This window comes from Peromyscus californicus, unplaced genomic scaffold (genome assembly GCF_007827085.1).
Source record: "Peromyscus californicus insignis strain IS unplaced genomic scaffold, ASM782708v3 Scaffold_5__1_contigs__length_169319896, whole genome shotgun sequence".
Lineage (NCBI taxonomy): Eukaryota > Metazoa > Chordata > Mammalia > Rodentia > Cricetidae > Peromyscus > Peromyscus californicus.
Genome location: NW_026294573.1, coordinates 157,725,734 through 157,749,449, shown reverse-complemented (window position 1 = coordinate 157,749,449; position 23,716 = coordinate 157,725,734). Strand labels below are relative to the sequence as shown.

At 37.9% G+C, this 23,716-nt stretch overlaps 1 pseudogene; it reads left to right on the top strand.

Annotated features, from left to right (window-relative positions):
* Positions 1-17,933: 17,933 nt before the first annotated feature.
* Positions 17,934-19,440, top strand: LOC128097965 (GDP-Man:Man(3)GlcNAc(2)-PP-Dol alpha-1,2-mannosyltransferase-like; annotated as a pseudogene).
* Positions 19,441-23,716: the final 4,276 nt, after the last annotated feature.

Sequence of the window (23,716 nt, the reverse complement as noted above, 5' to 3'; positions counted from 1 at the left end):
TAAATCATCACAGCTGTTATCAAGTGGAGTAAAGCTTCCTCAAAATTTAAGTACCCAGCTACAAAATTATCTAGGAATCACTTTAATGGAAATATACATGCAAATTAAAAATTTGGAATGTTAGCCTGGTAGTGATAGCACACGCCTTTAATGCCAGCACTTGGGAGGCAGAGGCAGGTGGATCTCGTGAGTCTGAGGCCAGTCGGTCTACACAGTGAGTTCCAGGACAGATAGGGCTACACAGAGAAACCCTGTCTCAAAAAAGAAAAATAAATTGGAATGCTTAAAAGTCATCTGTAGTCTCATGTTTAGTATAACACTACTTATAATAGTGAAAATGAAAATCATTTCAATGTCTATGAGTTGGTTAGTGGCTAACAAAGCACAGTTAATGCTCTTCAGGTAGAAAAGCATTAAGTGGGGATGGAGATCATTATGTGAAGTTAACTGGACAACAAAGACAAGTACCCAGGGGCCCAAGACTCTGCATGTATTATCTAAAAAAGGTGATGTCTTATATTTTAGGGTACAATAACTGATGCCACAGAATTGTGAATAGTATAGATAATAGAATTTACACATACATATATGTATGGATGTATAATATTTATAATGGGGACTTAGAATACTGCATTAAACTTCATCAAAGAAAGAAATCTGATGTGGTGATATATAATAGAGTTACTTTAATATCAATATGTAAAGTACGTCTCAAAAAGATGAAAGAATTTTTTATATCTTTACTGTGGAAAACATATTTTATACACATATCACAACACCAGATATTATCATGTGTGTGTCTGTGTTTTCATGAATGTTTTGAGATTTTTATGTGTCGGCAAACATTTCCTAAACAAGAAACTGTATTGTATCGACGATTCCTTTCTTCCTATTAATGCCACCTGCTATCTTTACTTTCATAGGGACTTATTATGAATGTAGCATCAAAGTTGAACCGTTTGTTTCCTATTCTCTTTTTCTATGCCAAATGTACTTTGACATTTTAAGCATTTTATCTTTTCTTGAATAAGTTGTGGAGACTTTCTGCAGAGGGTAAGAGAGTTAAAATTGTGGTAGCCTAAGTTGAAGAGTTTAAATGTGTTAACTATTTAAAATTAATTCTGTATATTTAATAAAATCTATTTATGCTTCTTTTCAGACCAATTTCATGTCAAGGGTAAAAAGAACTCTTTTAATTCTAGATATACAGGAATCCTTGCTTGTCTGTCTTTTTTTTTCTTTAAACATTCAAATAACATATGCTCTTAAATGTGATAATTTGCTCAAAAAGTTGTCTGACTTCCAAACAAAAACATTCTGCAATCACACTTTATTTCCTATTATTAAATTATTGAACTGTATACTAAAACTGTAGATACCATTTCTCTTTTATTCTGGGTGATATGGACTCAGCATAGCAGAGCCTCTGTGAGTGAAATGTGATTCTGAACTTTGAAAATGCCCTGAGACTGAGATGTGGGCAGGTGATCATTATCTGTGTTCCCTACAGACACAGTCTCTGGCAACACCAACTGTGTTTTTAGTTCACTGTACTCTCTTGCTCTCTCTCAGTCTCTCTCTCTACCCCTTATTCTGTCTCTCTCTGTCTCTCTGTCTCTGTCTCTGTCTCTCTCTCTCTCTCTCTCTCGTGTGTGTGTGTGTGTGTGTGTATGTGTGTGTGTGTGTGTGTGTGATGACTTTCATGGTACTTTGTCAGTTATGCAAACTTCAATTACACATGCATTTGTCCACATGTTCAACTTCTGAGATTTGCTGTGGCTATTTTCTTTACGGGAATATTGATATATCAAAGAACTGAGTCAGGAGATTAGATAAAATTTCTCTTCCCAAGTCTCACATTGACTTTACTGATAGGTAAGAGGATTCAAATATTAAACTCTGCCAAATGTCTTGAATGCATGTGTAGTATTAAAATGCATGCTGCTGTATTAAACTATTGCAAGCTTTTTATTCTTATTGGAACGTAATTTTTCTTCATGTAACCAAAGACGATTTTCTTCACTAAATATCTGAGAAGTAAAATCATCCTTGTCTAATGTTTACTATGATAGAAAATTAAATCTTAATTAGCTTCATCATAGACCATACACACTGGTGAGTCATCAGGAAATATAAAGTATTCTTTTTGATTGCTCTTCATACAAAATTATAACATTTAATCTTCTCATCCATTTTTAACATTTAAAAATTTGGTGCTGAATTTAACAGGGTAAGATTAGGAAACACGCACCTGATGAGATAGTGGGATCATCCACAGAAAGATCTTGCAAATGATCGCTGAAGTAATTACTTTGAATTACCACCTGCAATTACTTTCTCCTCCAATCCCAGCCTTCTGCCTGTCTGTTTCACAGAAATTTAAACTCAGTAAATCAAAAATGCTTATTACTAATTAATTTCTTGTCCCTGTATTCTCCATTTCAAGTTATAAAAATTTCATCTGTTCCAACCCACAAACTAGGAATACTTTTGTTCTACATCAAATTTCACTTCTGATCATTGGCCAAATACTATGAATTTCCTAAAAATGAAATAAACACGGGCTAGGGTGTACTATTACAGAGCAATTTCCCAGCATGTATGAGGTCTTCGATATGCTTTCAAGAACCACAAACCACAAAAATCATTTAAAGAGGGACTGGAAGATTAGCTCAGTAACATGCTTTCCTCACAAACACTGAGTTCTATTAGACACATTTTAAAATGCTGGGCATAGTTGCTGATGCCTGTAATCCAAGTGCTGAGGAGGTTGAGACCAAAGAATCCCATGGTGCTCACTGACTAGCTAATGTAGCCTGTCTACTAGATTCTGAGAGACATTGTAGATGGTTTCCTGAGGATAACCTCTTGTCTCTTGACAAGCACACACACACACACACACACACACACACACACACACACACACACACACACACATTTCAACAACAATAATTTAAACATAGAAATTCCATTTTATGTTTCCTTCAATCATAGTCTTTCCACACAAAACTTAAGGGTTTCCCTTATTTTGAATTCTGTCCCCTCAACTCATACTTTTGTAGCCAATAGGTATCGATTTGAAGTATAAGTCTATCTAGTTATTCTTTCCCAGACAATTACAAGGTTTCTACTCATTGTCTAAATATAAATGGCAGTTTTTATGATTACTCTCAAGCTAAATCATTCAGAGTGTTTCCTGTCTAGACTTAGATCTCACCATGTATCATCTGCTTCATAATGCTCTGGGTACATACTTTTATAGACACTTTTGACCAAGACAAAATAAAAGACAATAGCAAAGTTAAAAGCTGGAAGATGGGCTATGTTATAATTCAGTTTCAAGGAGTGTTGTGTGATGGACTTTTTTGGAAGTGGTGCAACACATGTGTCTACTCACCTCAAAGAGAAAGTTTACAACAGACCAAAGTAGGAATATCACCAAAGCCCAGTTTGGTGAGCCAATCCGTTTTGTTGGGGTTATTTACAAGAATATGGGTGAGGGATTACTTATAGGAGCAGCAATGTCTCAAAGATGGGTGCAAATTACCAAAAGCCAACCCCAGTATGGGTGGCAGCTCTCAAATGCTGGAAACCTGAAGCACACTGCACAGCTCACATGCAGCTCAAGGTTTGGAGAGTTTCCGTTCCTGGTTGCATAAGTGGTCTAAACCTCTTCCAGGTCAGCGTGGCTGGGCTTGGCTTCCTTCAGGCCCTCACCTTGTCTGACGACTCCTTTGCAGTTTGACTCATCCGAGATTGAGTCTCAGTACCTTATATTGTTTACTCTTGGAGGGAGGGGCCAGTAAATCTTGTTAGTTTCAGGGACTTCTGGAAACTATGTTGGTGTGTTTTCTTTCTGTTTTAAGGAGCTTCTGTGCAGCATGGAATGTTTCAATCTCAGAGAAAACTGATACAAAAGGAGCTGGTTGTAGAAACATTGTTACAGGAGGTCAGCAATCACTTCTTGACTTACAAGTTTAAGCATGAAGAAAGGCTCTGTCTTACTTTTTTTGGCAGTCCTTTTGATGTGTTTTATTTATTTATTGTTCTGGTTTGTATTCTTTTTTATTATTATTAAGAAAATTTTTTCATTCATTCCCCTCCCAACCTACCCCCCACCCCCACCCACAAGAAGGCAAGGCCATGTCACTTTATAACTCAGTTCTGAAAATAGTTTTTTTTTTGTTTTTTTTATTATTATTAAGAAATTTTGTGTTCATTTTACATACCAAGCACAGCACTCTCCTCTCCTCCCACCCCATAACCTTCCCTCCACAACTCACCCCTGATGCCCACCTCCTCCAGGGCCAGGACTCCTATGGGGAGTCAGCAGAGCCTGGTACATTCAGTCGAGGCAGGTCTGAACACCCTCCTCCTCCCAAACCAAGGCTGTGTTAGGTGTCCCACCATAGGCACTGGGCTCCAAAAAGCCAACTCATGCTGCAGGGATGGATCCTGATCCCACTGCCAGGGCCCCTAAAGCAGGTCAAGCTAAACAACTGTCTTACCTATACAGAAGGCCTAGTCCATACCATGGAGGCTCCACAACTATTGGTCCACAGTTCATGAGTAACCCAGGCTCAGAAGGACAAACATAGAATATACTCACTCATAAGTGGATACTGGGTGTAAAGCAAAGGATAACCAGACTACAACTTACAGCTCCAGAGAAGCTAGCTAACAAGGAGAGCCCTAAGAGGGATGCATGGATCGCCCTGGGAAGGAGAAATAGATGAGATCTCCATGAGCAAATTGGGGCTGGGGGGCAATGGAGGGTAGGGGATGGGGGATGAGAACATAAGGGAACGAGATGGTCCAGTTGGAACAGGGACAAAGCAGAAGAGAAAGGAAAGAGATACCATGATAGAGGGAAATATCAAGGGAACAGGGAGAAACAGGGTGCTAGGGAAGTTCCCAAGAATCCACAAGGAAGACCCCACCTTAGACTACTAGCAATAGTGGAGAAGGTGCCTGAACTGGCCTACTCTGGTAATCAGATTGATGAATACCCTAACTATCATCATAGAACCTTTCTCCAGTAACTGAGGGAAGCAGATTCAGAGACCCACAGCCAAGCACCAGGCCAAGCTCCAGGAGTCCAGTAGAAGAGAGAGAAGAGGGATTCTATGAGCAAGGGGCATCAAGATAATGATGGGGAAATGTATAGAGGCAACCCAACCAAATGAGTGGGAACTCTAAATATAGTTTTAATTAAGAGTGTGAATAGATATATGGTAATAGTATAACACTATGAAATAAAAATCTAAAAAAACTATTATTGAAAATCTTGTATAAGCATCATGTGAATGAATGCATATTATCTGTAACAAGGCTTAATATCAGTGATGTCATTTTGTTTCAGTCCAAAGAGTTACTTACCAGACCACTACTGGTTTTGATTTCTCCAACAGACTCATCCCTCCCCGGAAGACTAAGTCTACCATATTCTGCTTTTGCAACTTGGCACTCGGTGGGTCAGACATCATAGCCCTTGGCCTTATTTGGTAATGTTTGTTTACTGGGTCTTACCAGCTAACGACAAGCTTGTCCCTACGAAGCTCACTTTTCTGAATCTTCCCCAGGCTTCATCCTCTATCCACCCTGGGCACAGCCTGGATGGTTTAACAGTGGCCTGCTCCGCACCTGGTTAGTTCATCCTCTATCCACCCTGGGCACAGCCTGGATGGTTTAACAGTGGCCTGCTCCGCACCTGGTTAGTTCATCCTCTATCCACCCTGGGCACAGCCTGGATGGTTTAACAGTGGCCTGCTCCGCACCTGGTTAGTTCATCCTCTATCCACCCTGGGCACAGCCTGGATGGTTTAACAGTGGCCTGCTCCGCACCTGGTTAGTTCATCCTCTATCGACCCTGGGCACAGCCTGGATGGTTTAACAGTGGCCTGCTCCACACCTGGTTAGTTCATCCTCTATCCACCCTGGGCACAGCCTGGATGGTTTAACAGTGGCCTGCTCCGCACCTGGTTAGTTCATCCTCTATCCACCCTGGGCACAGCCTGGATGGTTTAACAGTGGCCTGCTCCGCACCTGGTTAGTTCATCCTCTATCCACCCTGGGCACAGCCTGGATGGTTTAACAGTGGCCTGCTCCGCACCTGGTTAGTTCATCCTCTATCCACCCTGGGCACAGCCTGGATGGTTTAACAGTGGCCTGCTCCGCACCTGGTTAGTTCATCCTCTATCCACCCTGGGCACAGCCTGGATGGTTTAACAGTGGCCTGCTCCACACCTGGTTAGTTCATCCTCTATCCACCCTGGGCACAGCCTGGATGGTTTAACAGTGGCCTGCTCCGCACCTGGTTAGTTCATCCTCTATCGACCCTGGGCACAGCCTGGATGGTTTAACAGTGGCCTGCTCCGCACCTGGTTAGTTCATCCTCTATCCACCCTGGGCACAGCCTGGATGGTTTAACAGTGGCCTGCTCCGCACCTGGTTAGTTCATCCTCTATCCACCCTGGGCACAGCCTGGATGGTTTAACAGTGGCCTGCTCCGCACCTGGTTAGTTCATCCTCTATCGACCCTGGGCACAGCCTGGATGGTTTAACAGTGGCCTGCTCCGCACCTGGTTAGTTCATCCTCTATCCACCCTGGGCACAGCCTGGATGGTTTAACAGTGGCCTGCTCCGCTCCGCACCTGGTTAGTTGCTTCTCCTAGTATATTCTCTTTCATTCTGGAGGTGAATGAGCTTGAAGGTAGAAAGGATTTTATTGGAAAAAGTAATTTTAGTTTGTTTACTTTTCTCTTTTGTTGCCCTAGAAAAATGTTCCAGGGCTGGCAGCTTCCCTATTATCCCATAAAGAGATACAAACAAACAGAAACTAGTGATTACAAAACTCTAGAGATATTAAATTTATTTACTAAAATTTGCTGAGCAAAACATTGGCAGACAGAGCCTGTGTTGACTCCCTAAGGGACTCCTTATCCCCTATCAGGAGTGGATGGGGTTGAGATGCAGGGAGGGGAGAGTGGGGGAAGGAGTGGGTTGGGGAACTGTGATTTGTATGTAATATGAAAGAGAGAGAGAGAGAGAGAGAGAGAGAGAGAGAGAGAGAGAGAGAGAGAGAGAGAAACATTGGAAGGCAGAAGGTTTCACCTAAAGAGAAAGATTCAATTATCAAGCAAGGGCTATCCTAGATTTAGCTAAAGACTGAGAGCCCACAAGGCTTGAAATAAACATGACATCAGGTAGAATGAGCAATCCTAAATCCAGGGATATTGGCAGCATCTTTATGCAGGCCATCACCCTGTTAGTGGAGTAAAAATAGTCCCAGAATAAATGCTCCTCTGGGTTGGCAATACTGAAATCCATCAGCAAAACCCAGAAAGATCAAATTACCTTTAATGGCAAGACGGAATAAAAACTAGCTAACACCTCGAAATCTGGTGTCCCCCAAAATAAAATGTGCAATGATTGCAAGGCAAATTTATAATTGCTGTGCATTTAGAGTTGCAGATAATTGACTGCAACTGGGGATAAAAGTACTCAGTAAAAACAAACCCAGAAACTCACTCGGGGAACAGATGCCATGAAACAAGATTAGTAGGTAGAAATGTTAAAGGGAAGCCAAGGGCTCTCTAAGAAAGTTTGCATAGTGCTGCTCTGCATTAGAAAAACTCTGTCTTGAGCACAGACCAATGCTCAGGCTGCATAAGCGCCAAGGTTACCTTAGAAAATTGGTGTTGAGGAAGAAGTCAGTTAGTAAATGAAATGGAAAATGTAAGCCGAATGTAAATAAAGTAAAAATGGAAGAAAACTAAAAGACCAGACCATGTAGGAAAAAAAAAATCATTGATCATAAGGCATCACAATATAACTTATTCTAAATGTAGCCAAGACATTTAAAACATGCACTAACATAACAAGAATTTCAGCTGTGAGACCTGACATAAAACAATAAAATTATGTGTATTTTTAGTCTATGACAGAAAGGGTTGGAGTATTAGCACCAAGAAGAATGTGTCCCAGTTTGATGAATTATTCTAGTTCAACATTTCCAAGAAGATAGAAAAGGGATATGATATTAAAATATCAGATTTTAACATCAGATAAAGAGAAGACACACAACATAACCAAAAAAAAAAAGAACTGCACAGAAGTGGAAGCATAAAAATATATGTGCATTTCTGTTGCTATTCATTGTAATTTAAAAATTTTGCATAATACATTTTTAACATATTTCCCATCTAGAAACTCCTCTGAGGACCTTCTTATTGCCCTTCTTACCCAAATTCATATTCTTTTCTCTCTCTTTCAAAAAAAAATCCCACAAATTCAGTGTACTTCTCAAGATTTATACAAGTGCAAGGTCATGATATAGGATTTTAAAAGTTCTTATTAAAACTCAAAAATCCCTGTAAACCTTGAATTTTAATGTCAAGGTAAACAGTCTTCTGAAAGCAAAGAGCAAATTCTCCGTGTTAAACATTTTTTCCAAACTTTTTTTTTGCCCAGTATTAGAAAAGAAGGCAGAGTGAAGAGTGGATCCTGTGTGGAAATAGAGCAACAGTTGGTGATGACTTCACAGTCCTCATGTCTCTCTCCTGCACTGTGTACTAGCTCCTCCACATGCTGGGATTGACAGATATCAAGACCTCATCTTACTTTTTCCACAGGACACACAACTAGAGCAAAAAATATTATAACCTTAGGAGAGGTTAGACTTATGCAAAATATACACTCACTTTTTTTCCAGATAAAACTACCTTAAATGATAGTTCTAAGGGACAGAAGAAAATTAATATCATGGAGAAGATGGATAGAATGAGGAGAAATAGTGAAAAAGAGAGATTTAAGACTAGAAATAAATGTAACAAAATAAAAAATGAATCACGGTAAGGCACTATAGATGTCTGAGTAGTATAATAAATAATTAAGAGTATTAAGAAAAGACAATATAAAGTTACTAGAAGGAAAGGGTTGCAAAGGAGTTAAAAGTGATCATGATCATGATTAGAAAAAGCAAGAAGTAAGGAAGAAGGTGGTGGAATTTTAAGAAGAAATTAAAAGTAGGAGAAGATTACATAGATTATGTAAACGAAAAGACAAAACATAGAAGTAAGACAGCATACAAAACACACATAATCAAACTCAAGAGATGGTATAAGTAGAAGATAGGGAAAAATAAACCTTAATAAGGACTTATAAAACATATTTAAAATAAGATTGAATGACTGATTTGTTAGTCAAACCAAACTAAAGGATTCCATGAGACTACAAAGGAAAAGTTAATAAGTGCTACATCATTTAAAGCTTCACTTTTAAACTCATTACTTCAGCTAGTGGAAATATGTTTGTTCTATATCTGAGGCAAATATTGACCTGAAAAGGATTTGTGGCAGAGAAGGAGATGAGGAAATCATGAGTAGCTACTAAGAAGGAGCCAGGTAAGGCTGCAGTCACAGAAGACATTTGCAGGTGACTAAAAGAAAGAAAAAAATTGATGAGAGAGATCAAAGAGCAAAAGTACAGAGTAGAGAGATGTATTATATTCATGTCCAAAGAAATTATAGCTGTAGGGGACATTCACCAAGTAGAACTCTTGGTCCACTCCACTGAACATGGTCCCTTTATTTCTGGTGGTCTAGTCATAGAGCATAGACTCAAATCAGGCTATATATCAAGAAGAACCACACAAAGCTAAACAAGTATAAGACTACACTTTGGCAGAAATTATGAAAAGGAAACTAAAATTTTATGGCATAGAATAAGAATAAGATCATAAGGTAAAACACTGTTATTTAGACTAAAAAAATGAAACTGGACTTATACTCTTGATGAAAACTGATTTTTTTTTACATCCTGTTAGCTTAGTTATATAACAGACTTTTATGAGACTGTTAGTTTAAGAATTATCTCCCTACAGTGAGTAAAGCTGTTTTATATCTAGTCCAATATACACTATTGATGCTTCCAATAGAGTTCTTCGCAGTAGGAAGGAAAAGTAAAAACTAGTCTCCCCTTTGACTCTTGGTACAACCATCAGATCCTGTCCTGGCTGTTTTTATTTTTGTTGTTGTTAATATTATTAGACATTATTGCATATAGTATTCGTATTTTATTTAGAAAACTGTTTCTAAATGATATGGGAGAGCAAACTGAATGGATCAGTAAACAAAATAATAGTATCCTTATTCATATTATCCCATTCACATTATTGTTTACAGATGGACATATTTGATTTTCAATGAGGAATGTTTTGAATAAATATTAGTGCCATTTATGTTAGGGGAGAGCAAGTCTCCAAAATTGCACTGGAGTGCTAAGACCACATGCTGCATCTAATTCTGAGCTCCAAGCAGAAGCCAAAGGTTTACTGTAGAAAGACAAATACGTCAGAAGTGAGAGGACACAATGAACTTTCTGTTCTTAGTGCTCTCAGAGTCTTCTAACTCTTCTCTGGAAACTCGCCAGCTAAGTTTTCTTTTTCACACAGCCTCCATAATTCATCCCCTCCACATGGTTACATGCAATGCATTCTTCCAGAACAATAAAGGGACTGGTGAGCTGGCTCAACAGTTAAATCCTGGTTTGCAGAGGACACAAGTTCAGTTCTGAGCATCTGTTTCCAGTACCTCAGCTGCAGAAAATTCAACACACTCTTCTAGCAGTTACACATGTACATATGCATATGCACAAATGAATAGACACATACACACCCATACACACTTAAAATCAAATCTTTGAAAGTGGTAGATGATGTAAAATAAAGTATCCATCACTCTAGAGTCTCCCAATCAAAGCCCTGAGTCAGTTGCTATTGGTTAAAGAAATGGAAGGGAATAGCCAATAATGCTCAAGATGTGGAAGTCATTGTATTGATTTTTTTTTATCATTTTGCAAATCTATTTTTCTGCCCTCTTCCTAAAATCCCTCACAGCCTGTGACTCTCCTGGTGTGTTAAAGGGCTCTGTCTTTGTAGAGCTGTGGGTTTATCTTCTGTCTCTTCCAAAGGAAGAACTTGGTTCACTGAGAAGGGAAGTTTCTTTTCCTTGCAGGAGAGTTTCATCCACTGATTCATAGAAGCTACCCTGTGATCTTTTCTTCTTTTGTGTTCCCCACAAGCTTTTTAAATGAATAATTAAACAAAACTAAGTAGAAAGAATAGGGAGGGAATTCTGATGGGTAGAGCCCTTTGATAAAAAAGTGGACTAGTCTCCAAGATGATTGGCATTACATTTCCAAATGGGGCTATAAACTGAGTTCTTCTAATTCCCTTTATAGGTACACACTATGCATGACTCACATAGAATTCAAATAAAAGTGTCACAGTAAGAGCCTCTGGGAGCTTTAGTCTTTGAAATATCAGATTTCATAAAGTGATGGGCTTTTACAGAACTGCAGATAGAATGCATTGTTCACTAAAATCTAAAATAACTGTCATTATGATATTAAAGCCTTAGTCATTATTTTAATAAATCTTATATTTGTGAATTTAAATGAGAAATTTTCATATTATGTAATTTTACTGTGGAGGGAAATGTTCCATTTTTTTCCTGGTGCTTGTTGATATCATAAAATCATTTTGAGAGACTTTTGTTTTTAAAGAGAAAATAATACATAAGTGAGTGTAAAGTCACAGTAAGAGAAGTCTTCTACTTCCACATGTTGATAACTTACAGATACACTGGTTCTTCGTCTGCTTGCAAAGAGACTAGGGAACTTCATTAAAGACTGGCTGGCTCGAGGAACGTGTCATCAACTCAGCAAGATATTTTGCTGAATCATCGAAATGCACAGAGCTAAAAGCATTAATTTTCCCTGAAAAGTATTCTTGAAATCTATGCTGTTTCAGAAACAGAAGCAAAGTCAGCTGAAAAAGTACAGTCAAATCCACCTTTAAGTGGAAATATATATATATATATATATATATATATATATATATATATATATATATATATAATCAATTTTGAGTAACGTGTTGTTATTTATTATAGGACAGAATTTAATCCAACTGGGTTTTTATGGAGGCAATTTAATATAGTACTTGATCTCATACACCTTTCATATTGAAATGTTAGCCCTACTTTTGTAGTTCTACTGCTAGACCACTCCTTTTTCTCAGTGGTTCCAAGGAATGCGTTTCTAAGCCACGACTCACTATGTGGTATAAAAACAAATCAAAACAAAAGGTGAGAGAGACAGAGACAGAGATAAACAACTTTTAAGTGATAAGGAAATCATAGCTAACAAAGTTCTCGTTACTGTAAGTCGCAAAGCTTCTATCCTTGCTTGCAATACAAAACAAGTGAAACGTAGCTTATACCCCTAATAGTGAATGTCTCTGGTCTGTAATTTAAACCACTCCGTATTTCCTGTAAATTCAAAATGATTAAGATGAACAGTACTTCTTGTTATTCTTTTTTATTTAACATTTTCCTCTTATAGTTCTGGTTGTGATATCTTTTAAATTTTTGTGATGTTTATCTGTTGTGGTGTTCCTGAAGACTGAAATAATAAATTATGTAAAGATGAAGAGGAAGTGCATAGCATAGTTTCCATAAACCAGCATTCACACACAGAGTATCAGGAAATGATGCAAAATGACTTAATTGCACTTAAATAAGAATATGCTCATTCCTGAAAATTCAGCATCTACTCTTAGTAGACAATACTTGTGTCAGATTAAAGATGAAAATTTCCAGGTGAGGTTTTGTTTTAAAGAAACCCCTTGAAACCTTGAAAATCTATTTACATATAAGCCTTAGTCCAACCTCAGCTCATGTTCAGGTCCACAGACAGCACAAGGAAAAATTATGACCCCCGGTGAATTGCATTCAAGTGGCCCCAAATAGCTTGAGCTGTCTTTATTTACACTCAGAGTTTTTCTTATCAAGGTTACATGAACAGCTTTATTATTGGCTTCTATTTTTGACTTTAAGAAATGCATCATCTTTTAAGGAACACATCATAATCGTTATGAAAGTCCCCATTGTTCCCCTTTATGCTTCGCCACATACACCTTATTCTAGACATAGAGGCCAGCATTTTTGCGGGTTAAACTAAGTATCGAGCCAGACACATTTTGTTCTTGCACCACTGTGTCAGCTGGCACCTACTTGTGGTTACAAAGTTAAAAAGTAACAGACATGGGTACAATGCTTTAAGGACAACAATATTTAAACCCAAACAGTTCTTTCATGTCTCCAAGATATGTTTTTATACAGCTCCCTTTTCTACAGTCAGGTCCCATGTCTCACTCTCTCTGTAAAAGGTGGACTTTGATAAAGCTCTCTTCCCATCCCACTATGCCATAATTCTACCATTATAAGCGCCTATGTATGGTAGAGATGGATCTATCCATCCCATATTTTACATTATATTTTTCCCTTTGGATCGTACTAGATCCTATCATTGATTCTATATGCTTGGAGTCCAGAGAACTTACTCTCAACAGTTGGCATTGTGTATTCCTAAGACTTTTCCCCTATTCTGTGTATGCATGCCTTACTCTCCTCTCCAGAACTGTGAGACATGGTCAATGTTCCAAGTGTTGTTTTCTCATATGTACCTAACTGTCTCTATTGAGTCAGAAAGGGTTTCAGGATTAGAAGTTGTAGTTAGTAATTCCAGATAAGAGATCTGAGAAACATTAGTCCCCTGTTGAATCTTAGAGGAAAATATTCGAGAAAGAACAGAATTCTCTGGGAAAATGACAGCTATTGAATGTGTGACTGACAAAGTAAAACTGAAAACCATCCAAAGAAAGACCAAAATAATGAGAGAGAAAAGAGCCAGCAATCTGCAAAAACTTTGCAAAGTTCTATGCTGTCAGGAGACTACTAGTCCTGCCAAGTGAGAATCCATTTCCACAGATGTCTTGCCCTGAGGAAAATCTTTGGACAGGCAGTCATATGCTGACCTGAGACTAGGCTGCATGTCTCCCAACACCTACAGATGAAATTTTTAAGTAAATCTGTGATTTGTCTGTTTGGTCATGACTAAGTTAATTCTGTGAGATTTATATGTGGATGTAATATCTAAAATAACCATGTTCTAATGACACAATTTTCAACCTGGATAAATGTATAATTAAAATTATTTCTGTATGCCATTAAGTGATATTCCTTATTTTGTAATAATACTAATTACTGTATGCCTGTTTCCCTTTATCTATGAAACTCAGTCTATGGCAGTCCTTAAAATTTGGAGAAAGTTCTTGGAAAACAGTTTAAATAGCAATTGAGACCAAAACATTTCAACTAAAATGTCTTCTTTATCTTTTTGCTAAAGCCCTTTATTTTTTCTAGCTTCCACAACATGAGTATCTAATTAATCAGTATTGTGTATCATTAAAATACACTCCAGACTTGAACACTAAATCTTGAGCTGGGGACTTAGCCATTAACAGAGTGCTACCTTAAAAGCATGAGGTTCTGGGTTGGACTCCCAGAACCCAGGTAAAATTTTCTAGATGGTGATATGTGCTTGTAATTTCAGTATTGGGTAGGGGAGAAATAGGTTGATCCCTGGGGTGCACTGGTTAGTGAGTCTAGCCTAATAGGTTAATAGGTTTGGACAGTGAAAATCCCTGTATCACAAATGAGGTGAATGGAGTCTCTGAAGACAATACACTAGGTTGTCACCTGGTCCCATTCTGACAAGTACGAACACATACACACACACACACACACACACACACACACACACACACACACACACACATGCACACACACACTCACAGGCATATACACAAGTATTAAAATATTTTTAAAAGAAAAATAAAATACATGAAAGTCTCACAATAGAATATATCTTCTTTTGTGATTTGGAAATATATCAAAAAGAGATCACTATCTTTCATTCAGAAGATTTATTAAGTTTAGTACTATAGTACAGCCTCAAAACCATTGTAAGTTACATTTTATAATTCTATAGAGTCATTTATTCTATCTTGTGATAACATTCTAATCTATAAATAATATTCTGTTGGATATCAAAGTAAAATTAGTTAAAAATTGTATGTCACTTTCTCAATTCATTTAAACAAGATAAACACTTGGTTAGAATTTTTTTATTTGTTTATTTCTCTTTGTAGCCTTGTTTTGTTTGTAGCCTTGACGGTCCTGAAACTCACTCTGTAGACAAAGCTGACCGAGAACTCAAGAGACCTGCCTGTTTCTGCCTCCTGAGTGCTGGAATTAGGTTAGGATATTATTCTTTTATTTTATTTAGATTAGGATATTTTTAAATGTTCAGGAGTTTTCATTCACCATTTAGAATTTTCCTCCATGTGAGAAATTGGCAACTTACATCAACAAGAGCAGAAACTATCCTCTGCTCCCTGGTTGTACAGTCATATTGTTTGTTCTGTAGATGTGTTTTTAGCCATGCTCTTCTGTTATTGTAATTATGAATAAAGTTGAATGTGTTGTTCACATTCTTATCTATCCTACATTTTTAATATATTTATTTATTATTTGATAGTTTCATTTACACTCATAGAATGCATTTGATCATATTTATCCCCTAAGCTTCACACCCGCACCCTCCAGCCTACCCACTCCTTCCAACTTTGTGTCCTTTCTGCAGTCAAGGGAATCCAGTCTGTGTTGGCCATGTGCTCATAGATATGGACCCATCCATTGGAGCATGGTTAATGCAGCAGTAGTCACAACATCCTGAAAATGGACTCACGTCCCCTGGAAGTCTTCAACTGTCATAACTACTCAGGTTACTCAGGTAAGGAGGGTTCTGTGTCTATTATATATTATTGTTATTTATTTATGTAAACAAATGATTGAAATACATTTTAAAATTATCTTGAAAATGTTATCTTGGAATAAAAACATACTAACAAATCAGTCATCTAATAAGTAGTTGTAAATAACTTCTGTATGTCCAGAGCTGCTTAGCAAGACAGATTTGCAAGGAATCAGAGTTTAGTATTTTGGGGTTTTGCTCATGTTTTTTGGATGTTGAAATATCTGTTGAAGAAAATTCCCTCTTCAACCTCTAGGTCCACTGCCATCCCCCTTCATCTGGGTCTGTGAGATTCTGAATGGACCACCTTTTGGAAGCACCTGACACGTTCTGAATATTTTGATTTTCTGACATCCCTATCTACTCTGAGTTTTATATTTTCTAAGATCTATTTGTTCCTTGACATAATGAGCACATTGAAATTTAATGTGATTTTACTTAATATCCTTTAGTAGTTTAAGAACGTACCAGCTGAATCCGAGATTACCTTTGTGTCCCCAGAAATTTTACCCAAGTTGCTTTGCTTGATATTATTTTAAACTTTAAAACACATGTTATACATGAGTTGTAATTTATGTTACTTGTATGTCATATTTTATTAAACTGTAGCACAAAAGTAAGTCTGAGGAAGTTAAGACCTTGCCCTGAGGAATATACCAGACACAGTCATATTTGAAATTCTTACCTGTTTCTGGCTTACTATTTCATAAAAGCTGAACTGACTTTTGTGGGTTTTCATCTTAATTTTCGGTAAAAAGCGTGGAAACCCTTTGACTCCCACATGTGTAGGTGTTACAGCTCTGAGGGGAAAAGTATCTTGGTAGTTAGGAGCCAAAGACTACCACAAAGTCATACCACAAAGCAAACCTCACACAGGAGCGTGAAGAAGGTGGCTGCTCCTGCTCCAGCAAGCAGGGAACTCCCCAGGAGACAGACTTATAAAGGATTTCTTTAAGTCCTGCATTTGGAGCAAGCCCAGGGATTGGTTGTTTTTTGTGCCCAGGGATTGGTGTGTTTTGGTAAGTCTTTTCACCTGGAACTGCGCTTGGATCTCTTATGTTACAATACGTAAACTTCAAATATATATATATATATATATATATATATATATATATATATATATATATATAAAACTTATTGTGTATCAATATAGTGACATATTTTTTAGAATGTTCTTTAATCTTTATTTTAAAATGTGTTAAACACACCCAAAATATATTCAGGCACACAAAATTCAATTATACAAAAAAGTATACTTTTCTTAAAAAAAATCTAAAAATGCTTGTCAGCCTAAGTGACAGACAGTAAATACATTTAGCAGAAAGCAAACAGTTGCTTTGTGACAGCAGCAGAGGAAGAAGATGGCAGCCACTTCAGTAACTGCTTGTAGATCTCTACCAGCCTAAGGGTATTGGTGAAATTATTAAGGCCACTCCACATAGTTAAAAGCCAGGCGGTGGTGGCGCACGCTTTTAATCCCAGCACTTGGGAGGCAGAGCCAGGCGGATCTCTGTGAGTTCAAGGCCAGCCTGGGCTACCAAGTGAGTTCCAGGAAAAGGCGCAAAGCTACACAGAGAAACCCTGTCTCGAAAAACCAAAAAAAAAAAAAAGAAAAAAAAGAAAAAAGGGAGGTTTATTTAGTGGCGTAACTTACAAATGAAGGGATAGGTAGGTTGCAGGGTCTGGGAAAGACGTAGTGCAGTCCGGCGGTGTTCTCTGGAGAACTCTGCTCGGTCTACCTCCAGCGTCCAGGGTTCAGGAACCAAAACAGCCTGCGAATCCGGATCTTGGGTCTTTAGGGTCCTCTCTTGGCCCCGCCTTGTAGGTGTGACAGTTACTGAAGCCTCAATGGGGGTTGGAACTTCCAGATCAAGGTTGGAATGGCTGCCCACTACATAAGGGTCAGAGGTCCTTACACAGAATGTGAAAACTGGAAAGCCTCCACAGGGACCCTAATCATGGCTGTGCAATTTGATAGGGATGTGTGTATTAGTCAGGGTTCTCTAGACAAGCAGAACTCATAGAATGAATCAATCTCTCTCTCTCTCTCTCTCTCTCTCTCTCTCTCTCTCTCTCTCTCTCTCTCTCTCTCTCTCCATGTATATACTTGGAATTTATCAGAATTTATCAGAATGACTTACATGCTGTGATCCAGATAATACAACAATGGCTATGAATGAAAAGTTCAGTAATCCACGTTGAGGGTGGGTAAGATGGCGGCGGACACGGGGAGCTGTTGCTTGTTCCCGCTGCTGAGACTTTTTTTATTCACAGTTCTTCCATTAGCTAATTCTATGTGGAGTTTTGTGTATATATTTGGTCATTGTCCTTTGGATATCCAGGCAACATCTACAGAGAAAGAAAAGTCAGTTTCAACCAGAGGAAATGGGAAAGATCAAATGGTGGTTGAATTTAATTTCCATCCTTACTGCAATGCGGGCGGTAGAAGAGAGAGGGTTCTATTGTGTGCCTTGAAAGCCCTGCAGAAAAAGGAGGTATCCTGAAGCAGTTCATGTTGTGTAAACTGGTGACCTTAATGTCAGTGGTCAGCAGATACTAGAAGGTGCTTTCAGAAGATTTAACATCAAGTTAGTTCACCCAGTGGAGTTTGTTTTCTTAAGGAAATGCTACCTTGTGGAAGATTCTCAGTATCCCCACTTCACGTTGCTAGGCCAAAGTCTTGGATCCATGCTTCTTGACTGGGAAGCTCTGATGCAGCGCCTTCCTTATGTTTACATTGATTCAGTGGGATATTCTTTCACACTCCCTGTTTAAATATGTAGGGGGTTGCCAAGTTGGAAGCTATGTACATTATCCCACTATCAGCACTGACATGCTCTCTGCAGTGAAGAATCAAAACACTGGATTTAATAATGCGGCTTTCATTAGCAGAAATGCTTTTCTCAGCAAAGCAAAGCTCATCTACTACTCATCTACTACTGTTTATTTGCTTTTATTTATGGCCTCGTCGGTTCATGCAGTGATGTAGTCATGGTGAATTCTTCTTGGACACTAAACCATATTTTCTCACTGTGGAAAGTTAGGCATTGCACTAACATTGTTTATCTAACTTATAATGTGCAGACATTTCTGGACATTCCCTTACATGAGAAAAGTGTGACTCCTGGACATTTGCTGGTTTCCATTGGCCAGTTCAGTCCTGAAAATAATCACGCTTTGCAGATCAAAGCCTTTGCTAAATTGCTAAATGAGAAGGCAGCTGAGTCATGCCCTTCACTTAAACTTGCCCTTATTGGAAGGTGTTGAAACAAAGAGGATGAGCTTCAAGTAAACCAATTGAGAAAACTCTCTGAGAATTTGGGAGTTCAAGAGAATGTAGAATTTAAAATAAACATCTCATTTGATGAATTGAAGAACTACCTGTCTGAAGCAACAATCAGTCTGCATACCATGTGGAAGGAGCTTTTGGGGATTGGAGTTGTTGAGTGTATGGCTGCTGGAACAATTATCCTTGCACACAATTCAGGAGGCCCAAAGCTTGACATTATCATTCCTCACGAAGGACAAATAACGATTTCTGGCTGAGAGTGAAGAAGGCTATGCTGAAACCATGGCTCATATTCTTTCTCTGTCTTCAGAAAAAAGACTTCAAATCAGGAAAACTGCTAGAGCGTCTGTAAGCAGATTTTCTGACCAGGAGTTTGAAGTATCATTCCTATCTTCTGTAGAGAAGTTACTTATGTAATGCCAAATGTGTGCATATTCTAGATATTTTCTACAAAGTGGAGCTGGGGTGTGGGTCAGTGGTAGAGCCTGTGCTCGGTGTGTGCAAGGTCCTGCGTTTCATCCCAGCATCAAAAAAGTCAAAGGAAATGCTTCACTTGGAAACACCTTCACATGTAAATATTTTCTAAATTCATTCTCTATTGTAATAAAGGCAGCCTGAGTAGTATTTTCAGCAATGTATATATAGACAAGGTAGTATTTAACAAAATGCTAAAATTACCTATATGGGAAGAGTAATCTCATGTACCTTATTGTACAGATTTTACATTAGTATTTGGCCTCAAAATCTGAACAGTACAAATCTCAAAGAAAAAAATTACCAATCAGATTTTTACATTAAAAAAAAGTTCAGAATTTGTTCACTCCATGAGGCTCGATATCTCAGCTAGTCTTCTGTATATGCTGAAATCCTGAAGAAGTAGGCTCTAATGCCAGTGAAGGAATGGACTTGCTAGCAAGACCAGAGTAAGTAGACAAAAAGCAAAAGCTTCCATCTATCATGTCCTTATATAGGCTTCCATCAGAAGGTGTGGCCCATATTAACAAACCTGTGTCTGTCTGCCTCAAGATTCGGTTTAAAGCTGTGTCTCTTCCACTTTGAAGATCTGGATTAAAAGTGGATCTTCCTACTTATAATTAAGCACAAAAGAATAAATAAACAGATAAATAAATAGATAGATGGATAGATAGATGATAGATAGATAGATAGATAGATAGATAGATAAACAAGTAAACATCTTCACAGTTGTGTCCTCCATGTTTAGATTTAGATAATCCCAGATGTAGTCAAGTTCACAACCAATAGCAGCCATCCCAGAGTGATTCTGGGAGCACCTCCAGAACAACCACTGGGCATGGCATCGCCAGTCAAATGACTGACCAGCTAACCCCTATTCATGATCCTTTTTCTGCTGCCACTCAGACTCAGTAGCTGATATCCAATCAATAGCTGATGCTGTCACTTAACTGCTTGGTTTCTATAGTATAGATGAAATTGAATGAGCCTCCATTGGAACATAAAACTGACAGTTCCTTTAAAGACAGAGAAGTCATGATGACAAGAAATACTGCAAGCTGGGACTCCAAGGAGAAAGGCAGGTGTACTCAGTTCCCATGGCAGTATGATGGTAAGGAGGTTCTTTTCCATTAGAGGCTCCTGGAGATAAGAAATCTATGGCTATATTGATGCTACCTATAAAATACATAACCAAAGAACAATATCTGCAGTCCACTTCCAATGCTCACACTATCAGGATGGAGTCAAATGGCTCCAGTAGAAGGATGACGTTTGACAGGCATTTAAGAATCAGAAGCACAGTGGCAGATACTTTTGGGAGATCATAAACTTAACCATTGCCACTTTACCACCTCCCCAAATATTGGCATTGCGGGGTGGAACAAAAGATACTCATACTGATGCAAAATTGAGTTAGTTTGACAATGAGAAAAAAACAGCAATGTATTTATTTAGAGGGCTGTGAGAGGACCACAATTTTGACCCAGGCAGCCAGCTGCCTGCAACCTTTTGAATTGATACAGGGAACATTTACTTCACGCTCAGACAAACAGACAATGGGAATTTATGTCTATATGTAAGCATTTTATTTCCTTTGGACATAAGGGGAATAATGCTTTATCAGTACTTTTCTGGAGTAGTTGAATAAGTTTCTGCCTTTGAAACAAATATGCATCTATTAATTTCCTTTTTTTTTTCTTTTTATTTTTCTGGAGCTGAGGAACAATCCAGGGCCTTGTGCTTGCTAGGCAAGTACTCTACCACTGAGCTAAATCCCCAACCCGCATCTAGTAATTTCATGGTCAGACAATCAGGGAGGCCCTAGTGGAAATGGAAGAAAATGATAGAAAGACAGGATTTGTAATCACTGATTAGTGACAGCATGTACCTGGAGGGAAATTTTATAGAGCTATGCTTTACATTTCTTTATTAGACATTCACTAGATTATACAACCTTTACTTCTCCTGTTTAGGCCATACTTTATTTATGTGTTTAGGCACAATCATACAAACACACATACATATGTAAAAACAACAACTAAGGAAGCCATAAATTTGAAAGCAAACTGGAGCACATGGGATGATCTGAAGACGGAATTATATAACTATATTATCATTTCAAAATTAAAAAAAATATATTTTAAATATAATTAAAATTTAAAATACTAAAGACAGTACTTTGAAGAGAATAAAACTACATTCTTTTGGCTACATTCAAAGTAGAAACACACATATGAATATTATACTAGTCTAACAGTATATTAAATTATGCTCTAGGTAAAAATGTTTTATTTGATTACTTAAATATAAATACTCTAAAGGTATTGGATACTGAGGTCAGCATACGGCTGGCTATACACTCCTTGGTGATGTGTGGGAAAGCTGTCACTGGACTTTGTGCCACTCAATTAATTCAGCTAGAGAGTGGCACCGTCTCTTCTTTTGTCTTCATTCTGTTTGTGAAAAATTAATTTCATATCAGGAGTTTCTATATTGCTTTTCTTAATGAAAAATGAAAAATTTTAATTACTCACCAAGAGCAGCTATTACATTTCAATGCTGTTTGCAAACTAAGGCATATTTGTCAAAAGCAAACACATAACACCTAATTTAATTTTTGAATACCCACCTTTAATAGTAAAAAAGATGAATTTTTGATATCAATTTTGTCTAATTTTTTAAAATATCTGATATTTGAAAATGATTTTCAAAGCATCATATTTAATATTCATGCATTTCTATACTTCTTTGAAATGAGTGGCACTAACCTGATGCAGATGGACTAATATTAATAACTGATAAAGATATCTATGTCTCACTGGATATGCTATAATTGATACCATGCCTGCAAGTCCGTTATTACATAAACTGTGAACAGGGTGACTTGTGACTTGAAGTTGTCAGGTTCTGCTTGTTTTGCCTTGTAAACATATGGTCTTCTGTATGGAATATACTGCTATTTGCAGCTCCTATGAGATGTGGATGGTATCTCAGAGCATCAACATACAATCAACAGTCAGAGCACTGGAGATGAGACCAGATGGGATAAAAGAAGCATGAAGTGATGATATTGTAAGGTTGACTTTTCTACTAGTCTTCATATTATAAGTAAATTATTACTAATTTCCTCTATTACTGGTATGCCAATATTCATGCTTTTGAAATAAAAGGGAAGATAGAAACCTGGCTCAGTAGTTAAGAGCACTGACAGCTCTTCTAGATGACATGGATTTGATCCATAGTGCCCACTTAGTGGCTCACAACCCCTCTGTAGCTCCAATCCCAGGGGAATCCAGACACCCTCTTCTGACTTCTGTGGGCACCTAGCAAACACACAGTGTACAGCCATACATGCAAGCAATACACCCATGCACATAAAATAAAAATAGTTCAAAATAAAATAAAATAAATTACGTCTTTTTTTCCTGATGTTCATGTGGTGTTTCTCCAATGTAAAACTGTACACATTGGGCTTTAGCCTTTGGTTTCAGAACATATCAAGTTTCTTCAGTGTTTTAAAGCTTTCCAATAAATTTCACCATTTTACACCAGGACTGGCTGTGCATTCCTTAGTTTAGAATGTTTCAAAAGCTGTTGACACTATTTTGTGATATTTCAAAATGTGGTGCTGCAAATGAACAGTCAGCATTTTCTACTAATTCTCATTTCTGACAAACAAAAGTTTTTAAAATATATTTCCATGCTTATGGGTCATGTACTGATAAACTTTACTACTGAAGAACATCCTAACAAACCACCTCAGAATCTCAGCATTAAACAGGCAGAATTATTTCATGCTGACATCAGCTCCCATTTAGCCCTAGATCTTCTCCAAGATGTGGATCTGTTCTCTGTCAAAAGTTATGTGGAGGAATGACCCTTCTGGCATATTGAACAGCAAAAGCTCCTCATAGATAAGGGAAAATGCAAGCATATAGATCAGTAGCTTGTAATTCTCCTGCCTCTACTCTCACAGCTCAGGTTTTCTTACTTGTGTATAGTGAACCAACAATTGTTTAATGAAAACTCTCAAAAGATCATTTCCTCAAAGCAGCAAGAAACGTATCTTTCTCTTTCATGTGACAATTAATAGAGACACAGAGCTGTTCACAGGAAGGCAAAACACACACATTTGAAAACAATAATGCAATCCCTGTCAGGACATATTCACTGAACTCCCTTCTTCTCCCCTCCCCTTTCCTCCACTCTCTTCTCCTCTCTGCCAGAGGAGCA